This window comes from Drosophila takahashii, chromosome 2L, assembly GCF_030179915.1.
Source record: "Drosophila takahashii strain IR98-3 E-12201 chromosome 2L, DtakHiC1v2, whole genome shotgun sequence".
NCBI classification, from domain to species: domain Eukaryota; kingdom Metazoa; phylum Arthropoda; class Insecta; order Diptera; family Drosophilidae; genus Drosophila; species Drosophila takahashii.
Genome location: NC_091678.1, coordinates 32339955 through 32348557, shown reverse-complemented (window position 1 = coordinate 32348557; position 8603 = coordinate 32339955). Strand labels below are relative to the sequence as shown.

The following is an 8603-nucleotide window of genomic DNA, read 5'->3' as shown; positions in this document are numbered from 1 at the left end:
TTGTCCGTTTCCTCAACTACGCGCCTATATTCAGACAGATTTGCCGAGTGCCTTACGAACCAGGATGCGACCATCAATAATGGGAATGTATTTCGCCTGGGAATAGTCAGTTATGTGGGTCGACGCCGTAGTTAGAGACAAGATGAAGAGGACGATTTTGAACCTGTGAAATGAATTCGAAGCTATATTTTTGTTTATGACAAGGTTGCCCACCACCAACGGAAATTAGCTTAAGCTTAAAAAATATGTTTTACCATCTATGCCTATAACTATTAAAATTTGGGCCAATTGGCTACGAAAAGAATTAAAAATTTGTGCCAAGTGGCTAAACAGAAATAAAAGACATTGTTTTTTTTTTCTTTGGTTAAATTATTTCAGGTTGTCTTTGTGGACCACCCTCCCCTTGATGAGGACTGTGGTCCCCATGTCCCCATGTTACCAGGACTTTTTCACCAGTTTTGAACACCCTGTTCTGTCGGGTAGCATTTTCCCTGTTTCTGAGCTTTTCCTGGGCGATTTTGACCTTATCCTGAATCTCATATTGTGGTTGGTCCGACTGTGTTTGAATTACGTCGGCTGGCCTCTTATCGATGACCGAATGGATAGATTTATTGTACCTGGCCGTGGCCAGCAAGATTAGTTCGACGGTGTCACTGATGCCTTTGTCAATTTTAAGGCATCTAGCAATCTCTACTAGAGTGCTGTGGAAACGTTCCACTTGTCCGTTTCAGACACTGTGGAGGGGCGGTGCATTCGAGATGCTCACGCCGAAATGGTTCTCCAGCATGGACAAAATGGTGTGCGAATTCAACGATGGTTCGTTGTCACAATATATGACCTTGGCTTTCGGGAAAACATTCAAGAGTTGTAGCAGTGCTGGTTTAATGTCCTCTATGGTTCTAGAGGGGATTGGCTGGACCATCGCAAATTTTGAGAATTTGTCAATGGATGTGAGAAAATATTTTTTATCCGTTGAGAAGATGTCTATGTGTAATATTTCCCCAACCTGGGACGGGATTGGTGTTTCCCCAAGCTCCTGCTTTTTGGAATGCCTGTCATATTTAGCTTTAGCACATGTTTTGCAGTTAGCGACGATTTCGCTAGCTAGCTTGGCCATTTTCGGGAAGTAGTACTCGGAGAGTACCCGCTTTGCATTTTCTTGGGCCGACCTGTGCGCCCTGTTGTGTTCAGTGGACAAAATTTCCCGTCCCTCCGGGACTGCAAAAATGTCGGTAACGCGATTTTACAATACCAAAATTTTGTTGCTGGAAATTGGCGTACCAGTTGGTCCTGTATCATTGCGAGTGTGTGCAAACCGCAATGAATGGCGTTTACGCCCTTAGGAACAATTAAATCTGCGAGCTCATTGAGTAATGACTCTTTGCAGGAGAAGCTGATCGCATGCCGTCTCTTGTTTCCAAAGAGGACAAAGCTGCGTTTTTGCGGAAAGCGAGTTTCCTCCAGAGTTATCTGGTTTTGGAAGCAATTTAAGGGCTTATCCGTTGCCTCAATTGTGTGAAGCAGTGACAGCTCACTGTGAGTCGTGGCCGCACTTGAAAAAGCTTCTTCCTCTCCCAGAACGTTAAGTTGCTGTCTTGAGAGGGCATCCGCAACGAGGTTTTCCTTGCCGGGCTTGTAAAAAATTTTGGATTCGGATTGGATTCCGATACCGCGAAGGTAAAGATGTTGATATCTCTCACTGCATATAGATAGTGACGTAATTTGGCCAATGCCCAAACTATTGCTAGCAGCTCCCTTTCATTGGTGGCATAATTGATCTCTCAATCCTTTAGGGTTCTCGAGATCATGGTAATGGGCCGCCTTTCTTGGGATAGGACTGCGCCAATGCCGTAAGCTGAGGCATCTGTCGTTAGATCAAATGCTTTTTTATAGTTGGGATACCTGAGAATGACCTCCTCGGAAGCTAGAATGTTACGCAGCTTGTGAAAAGCTAGCCGTTGCGGCTCGCTGAACTGCACCTGGATATTTTTCGACCTGTGTCTGCTGACACTACCGAATTCTTCTCTCAGGATGTCTGAAATGGGCCGATCTATGGACGCAAAATCTTTAATAAAGCATCTATAATAGCTGGCCAGGCCAAGGAATGATCTAACTTCGAACACGTTTTTGGGTTCCGGGAATTCCTGAATGGCCTTGGTTTTTTCTGGGTCAGTGGTAGCCCCGTTGCTGGAGACTATAAAACCCAAGAAGCTAACGCTTTTTTTGAAGAATTTAGATTTTTCAGTTGATACCCTCATATTAGCAATACGAGTCGCATTTTACGGCCGCCCGTTTCGTCGGTGCCCTTTTTGTCTACAACCCATATCGGGTTATTGTAGGGGGATCTCGACTTCTGGATTATGCCATTTTTTAGCAGCTCTTGAATCTCACCATTGACGAAATCGGCTGCGCCCATTGGGTATGGGTAGAGTTTGGCATAAATGGGCTCCTCATCAACAGTTCTGATGGTGGCTACCACCGATGTGTTGTAAGGTAAAGCCTCATTGGGGTCCGCAAAGGCTTTTTTCCTGTCGCGGAGCATTGTTAAAAATCTCTTTCTGACCAAAGGTGGCGCATCTAAGCAATCCACTCCGGTGAAATTGACATCAGGGCACGAGTGAAAATCAATTTTATCCTCTTTGTTGCCCCATTTGATGTGGCCGGAGGCCTGGCAAAGTGATGCTCCCGCCTGTTTAAGAGGGTCGAGGCCTACAATTGCATCAAAAGAAGATAAGTCGGGTAAGATGAAGAAGGTGGCCTTCAAATCAAAAAGTGACACGAAGCATTTCTTCGTGATTGTGGTGTTGCCGTGAATCGAGTGAATTTCGAAGGGGCTTTCTACCGGAACGCATTTCAATCCTTTGAACGGTAGGATTAAATTTTTCGAGGCGCCCGTGTCAACAAGCAGTTTCATATTTTTCCCCGCTACTCTTCGTCTGATGACGGGCAGCAGGGATTTTCCTCTAAAAAATGAACCACGTCTGAATCGTAATCGCAAATAGCATCGTCGTTGATCTCTGCTATTGCGCTGGACGCAGTGTTGGCGTAAGATTTCCCTTCCTGATCTGAGCTTTGGGTGACGTGGTTTACCCTCTGCTGTTTTCTAGGGGCGCCTGTGCGCTCAGACGTTGCCGGTCTCCTATTCTGATAGGGTGGAGTTTGGGCAGGAATGCCAACCTTTGTAGAGGGGTCGACTTCCATCGGCTCTGGTCTACTCTGCCATTTGTTATTGTGCGGGTCAGGATGTACCTGCGCTTTAACTTGTTTAGTATAATGGGGATTTTTATTAGCGCCAACCTGAGGGTCCGTTTGCTGGCGCTTTTGCTCCTTTGGGTTCGTCTTACGGTCCTTATCCTCTAGACTCTTTGCAAATAATGCTGCGAACGTGTACCTCTCGTGGTTTGATTCCACTTCTTGCGCTAATGCCAACGCAGTTGGCATGTCCTTCGGCTTTGCCGAGAAGAGGACATCAGATAGGCTGCGTCTCAGACCCGAAATAAATACCCGGAGCGCATCGTCCCGGAATTTATCACACAGAACTCTTGCCGCCGATGTCTCGTACGACATCGTGGATTTATTTGTGAGTAAGGTGAGTTTTTTTTCAACCTCATCGTAATATTGCAGGAGTGTGAGGCTTCCCTGTCTGAGGGTGCCCATCTCCTGTTAAATGACGTGGATCTGCCGTTTGTCACTGAAAGTGAAATCCAAACGGTCTATGATCGCGTCAAAATTTAAAATTGTGCCAAAGGATGACAACACTGCGTCAGCAGGTCCTCTTATTTTACTTCTTATGATGATCACTGCCTGATAATGGCGTGAACTACCATTGCATCTTCTAAATATGTGATAGGCCGCGGTGGCGGCTTGCCCCCACGAAACATATGCCTCCTGTGCCCCCGAAAATTCCGGTAGGCATTTGACAGCGTCCAGGGGCTCGCTGCATTAAACTGCGTCACTAATTTCTATGGCTTCATAAACTTTATTTACTGGGGCCGGCGCCATTGCTTGGGCTGCGGCGGGTGCCGCGCGTAACTCTGCCACCTCGCTGGCCAGTGTATTGATAGTTAACCTTAATTGTTCCTCCCTTTGTCGATTTAAGGCGGCCTGCTCTGCCAACGCATTGTCAATGGCCGCCTGCACAACCTGCCTAAGTTGCTCGGGATCCATCCCACTACATGCTGGGGGGTCTATTCCCGCGTTTATCGGAGTTGAAGCCCGAAGGAATTCTTCGCTATCGGAATCTGAATCGCTAGGGTACTGGTCACCGTTTCTATACTGACGAAATTGTGTACTCATGGGCTTAAATACCCTCACGACTATATGCGAACGCAAGCAATTAAACGAAAGAACAACAAAGACAAAAAGACGACGAGGAATGCGGGGTCATATTTCTTTAAGACGGCGAACGGGTGGTTCCGTTCACTAAATGCAAAGCTAGCGAATATAGTGCTAATAGCAATTATAAATTAATATGAATTATTTGGGATGTAGCGTAAATAAGAGCGATGCGTTATATAACTTGTTTATTGATTGGCTTAGGTGCCTGGCATACAGTACATAAACGGTCTGCCTAAAGTCGTCGCAATTAGAACTTGAACCAGTTGGACTAAGGATTGCATATCAGGATCTGAAGTCTAGAGCGACAGCCTCTGTTGAATGCAAAATGAGTAAAACTTGATTGTAGGAGTCAAAATTGTTACTGATTTTATTGTATAAACTTAACGGTATTTATAGGTAAAAAGTGCATAGGTTAACAGAATAGGTATAAAGCAAAGTGTCGGTTATTATGCATTATGCGACCCGGATAGTTACAATTCAGCAGAATAAGCTTGTGCCAATAAGTGGGTCATTGATAATGTTGCTGATGGCTTGACCCGATATATGATACTTCAGAGCGCTGACTTATAACTATTGCTGGGACTGAACATTCTCCCGGCCGTTGAACAAGTGTTCAACCATCGCTAATGCTGAACGCAAACTTCGTGGGGTAGGTTCAGGTGATGGCTGCTCGTAGTTCTCTTGGTTGGTGCAGGTTGGCTGTCCAATTTCTTCCTTTTTGGGATCCCTTCTGAAACTGTTGCTCCTTCGATGGAAGTGTTAGACCGCTTTGTCGATACTTCTTCCTTAAGAAGCGGGGCAAGCCGTGTGATTGGTCGCTGAACTACGCGAGAACCAATTTTTACGTCTACTACACGTACGTAATTATCCTTGCCAGGATATGTCTTTACTATTTTTCCCATCGGCCAACTCATCACCGGTAGGTTATCTTCTTTTATTAATACAAGTAGCCCTTCTTTGACGTTCTGCGACATGGTCTTCCATTTGTTGCGCGTTTGAAGCTCTTGAAGGTATTCCATTGACCACTGCTTCCAGAATGCGTGCTTAAGTCTGGACACTAATTCCCATCTTTTTACCAATGTTTTGTTGGTTGGGGAGAGATTTACATTGGGTGGGGCCGTTAGAGGCTCACCAATCAGAAAATGGCCTGGGGTTAATGCAGACGCATCCGTAGGATCAGACGACATGGGTGTAATAGGTCGAGAATTAAGAATTGCTTCGACTTCCACTATTACAGTGTTAAGCTCCTCAAACGTCAATGATGCGGTGGCTGTGACTGATACTAGTAACCGTTTCGCAGATTTTACTGCAGCCTCCCACAGCCCGCCGAACGATGGAGCTCGGGGCGGTATGAACTTAAAATCCACCTGTCTCTGATTGCAATGGTGGATGATCTGGGCTTGTGCCTTATCCGTGAAGATCGCTTCTTCTAAGGCCTTTAGTTTATTGTTGGCGCCGACGAAGTTGGTTGCATTATCGCAGTGGATGGTCTGACACCTTCCACGTCGACTCAAGAACCGTCGAAGAGCACCTAAGAATGCATCTGTTGTTAGGTCGCTTACCAACTCTAGATGTACTGCCTTCGTAGCGAAACAGCAGAAAACTGCAATATACGCCTTGTCTGGTCTCTTTCCACGGAGTTTATGGTGAATCCAAATTGGCCCGCAGTAATCAACACCAGAATTAAAGAACGGTCGAGCTTGTGTTACTCGGTCGACTGGCAGATTGCCCATGATTTGTTGCATTAGTTTGGGCCGTGCCTTTGTACACTCGACACAACAATGTATGATGCTTCTCGCCATTGTTTTATCATTGATAATCCAATATTGCTGTCTGGCAATGGCTCTTAACGCCTGAGCACCGCAATGCATGTTCTCTTCATGCATTTCTCGCAACAGCATTCTTACTATTGGATCATTGTAAGGAAGCAAGATTTGATGCTTTGCGTTATACGGGAGTTTAGATTCTTCTAATCTCCCTCCGACTCTGATGAGGCTATCCTTGCCGATCATGGGGAATAGAGAGACGAGAGCGCTCTTTTTGTCCACGGCCTTGTGGGCAACAAGTTGCTTGTACTCACATGCGAAGTCAATTTTCTGAATGGTGCGCAGTTTGATAGTACGAGCGTGAGTTAGTTCACCAATGCATAGGGTGGTTGTACTTGATCTGTTTCTTTTGTAACAGAAACGCATCATATATGCCACAATTCTTTGTAGCTTTCGAAAACTATTGCTATGCTTGCAATTATAGAGTTCTTCCCCTGTCTGATCCTGACATGCTGGAAGACTCACTTGTTTTGTTCGCCGTTCAAGATCACTTAGACCGATTATGGGCATCTTGATCCATTTGTCACTTGAACCGTGTAGAAAAAGTGGTCCATACAGCCAGAGGGTATGTTCTGATAATTTGCTGGCTGCAATTCCTCTTGATAGCACATCTGCTGGATTGTTTGCCGAGGACACGTGTCGCCATTGAGATGGATCTGAGACAGCTTGGATTTTTGCTATCCGATTCGAGACGAACGTGTGGTATGCGGCCGACGATGCGTTTATCCAGGACAAAACTACAGTTGAGTCAGTCCAGAAGTATCCAGAAGCCCTCTCGATCGGTAATCGCAAATCCTTTCTTACTCTGTGTGTTAGTTCCGCGCCCAACAGCGCAGCACAAAGTTCAAGGCGGGGCAAAGTTTCTTTCGCGGATGGAGCCACTCGTGACTTGGAGCAAAGAAGTCGTACCGAAATTTGATTGTTTTTCAGCGCCCAAAGCGTTTGCATAAATATTTTTGCCTTTACCACCACGGGGGCAAATAGTCCAAGTGGGTCAAAAATTTGTGCTGACTCGGAACTTACCACGCGTTTGGTGATGATTGACGCCTCGCTTTTCTGGGATCGCCCACACAGTTGATCCCTTTGTGGCATCCATACCAAACCCAACGTCTTGACACTGTAGTGTTTCAATGTTTCGTCTAGCTTGACGGTTTTGATGGTGTCTGCTTCGGGAACGTCTGTTAGAATTTGCCCATTATTGGAGCACCATTTTCGGAGCTTGAAACCGGATGGTAACAGTATTTTATTTAATTCCCTTTGAATTTGGACTGCTTCCGCAACGCTGTTTGCTCCAGTGAGACAGTCATCTACGTAGAAATCGTGTTTTAGAGCAGACGATCCAAGCGGGAATTGATCCTTTGCCTTCTCGGACAAGTAATCTAAGCATTTTGTTGCTAGGAATGAGGCTGACGTTGTACCGTATGTTACGGTTTTGAGCCGATAATATTTAAGATCATCTGATGGATTCATTCTCCAGACGATTAGTTGATGATATTGATCGTCAGGGTGTATCCACACCTGCCGATACATTTTCTCTATGTCCGCTGTAAACACGTATTTATGAGTGCGGAAGCGTAATAGAATTGCAAATAGCTCGCTTTGCACCGTGGGTCCAGCAAAGAATATGTCGTTCAAAGACTTGTTGCTGGTGGTTTTGCATGAAGCGTCGAATACTACCCTCAACTTTGTTGTACTGCTTTCCGGCTTTAGCACACAGTGGTGTGGAATGAAGTAGTGATTAGCGGGTATATCTGTTTGATGCACTTGTTTCATGTGTCCGAGTGCTTCGTATTCATTCATAAAGTCCACGTAGCCTTTCCAGACTTCAGGTGACGTTCTTCTTTCTAGAGCCAGAAATCTATTCGTGGCTGTTTTCTGTGATGCCCCCAGGGCTGAAGACTGTTCAGAAAATGGGAGTTTCACAACAAATTTGCCATCCTTTGCCACTCCCAAGTTTCCTACGAAGTGCATTTCGCAATGAGCCTCTATTGGTGATCGATGCCTTTCCTCGGTTTCAAGATTTTCTAGAGTCCAGAATCGTTCCAATTGTGTGTCAACTTCTTCGTCTGTAGCTGCGGTGGCACAAACCGCCGCTGAATCGTGATCCGAGGAGATCCGTCCGGCAATGATCCATCCAACAAAGTATGATGTTTCTTGTCGCACTTAAAACACGGGCGACCACGGCAATCCTTTGCCTTATGGTCATTGCTGAAGCAGTTGACACACAGTCTTTGTTTTTGTACCCAATTTACTCGTTCGGGTATTGTTTTGCTGCGGAAGTCATCGCATTTATAGAGCCAGTGATTCCTTTTGCAAAATTGACAGCATGGTCCTTTTCCAGTACTGGCTGATGAGCATGTAGGACCCTTCTATTCCTTTCTTGTTTGTTGTCCCTTTTTTCCTGTTCCAAGAACTCGGATGCGCTGGTCCAGAAAGCTG

The 8603-nt window shown here is 45.6% G+C and overlaps 1 pseudogene; it reads right to left on the bottom strand.

Annotated features, from left to right (window-relative positions):
- Positions 1–364: 364 nt before the first annotated feature.
- Positions 365–8135, bottom strand: LOC138914871 (uncharacterized; annotated as a pseudogene).
- Positions 8136–8603: the final 468 nt, after the last annotated feature.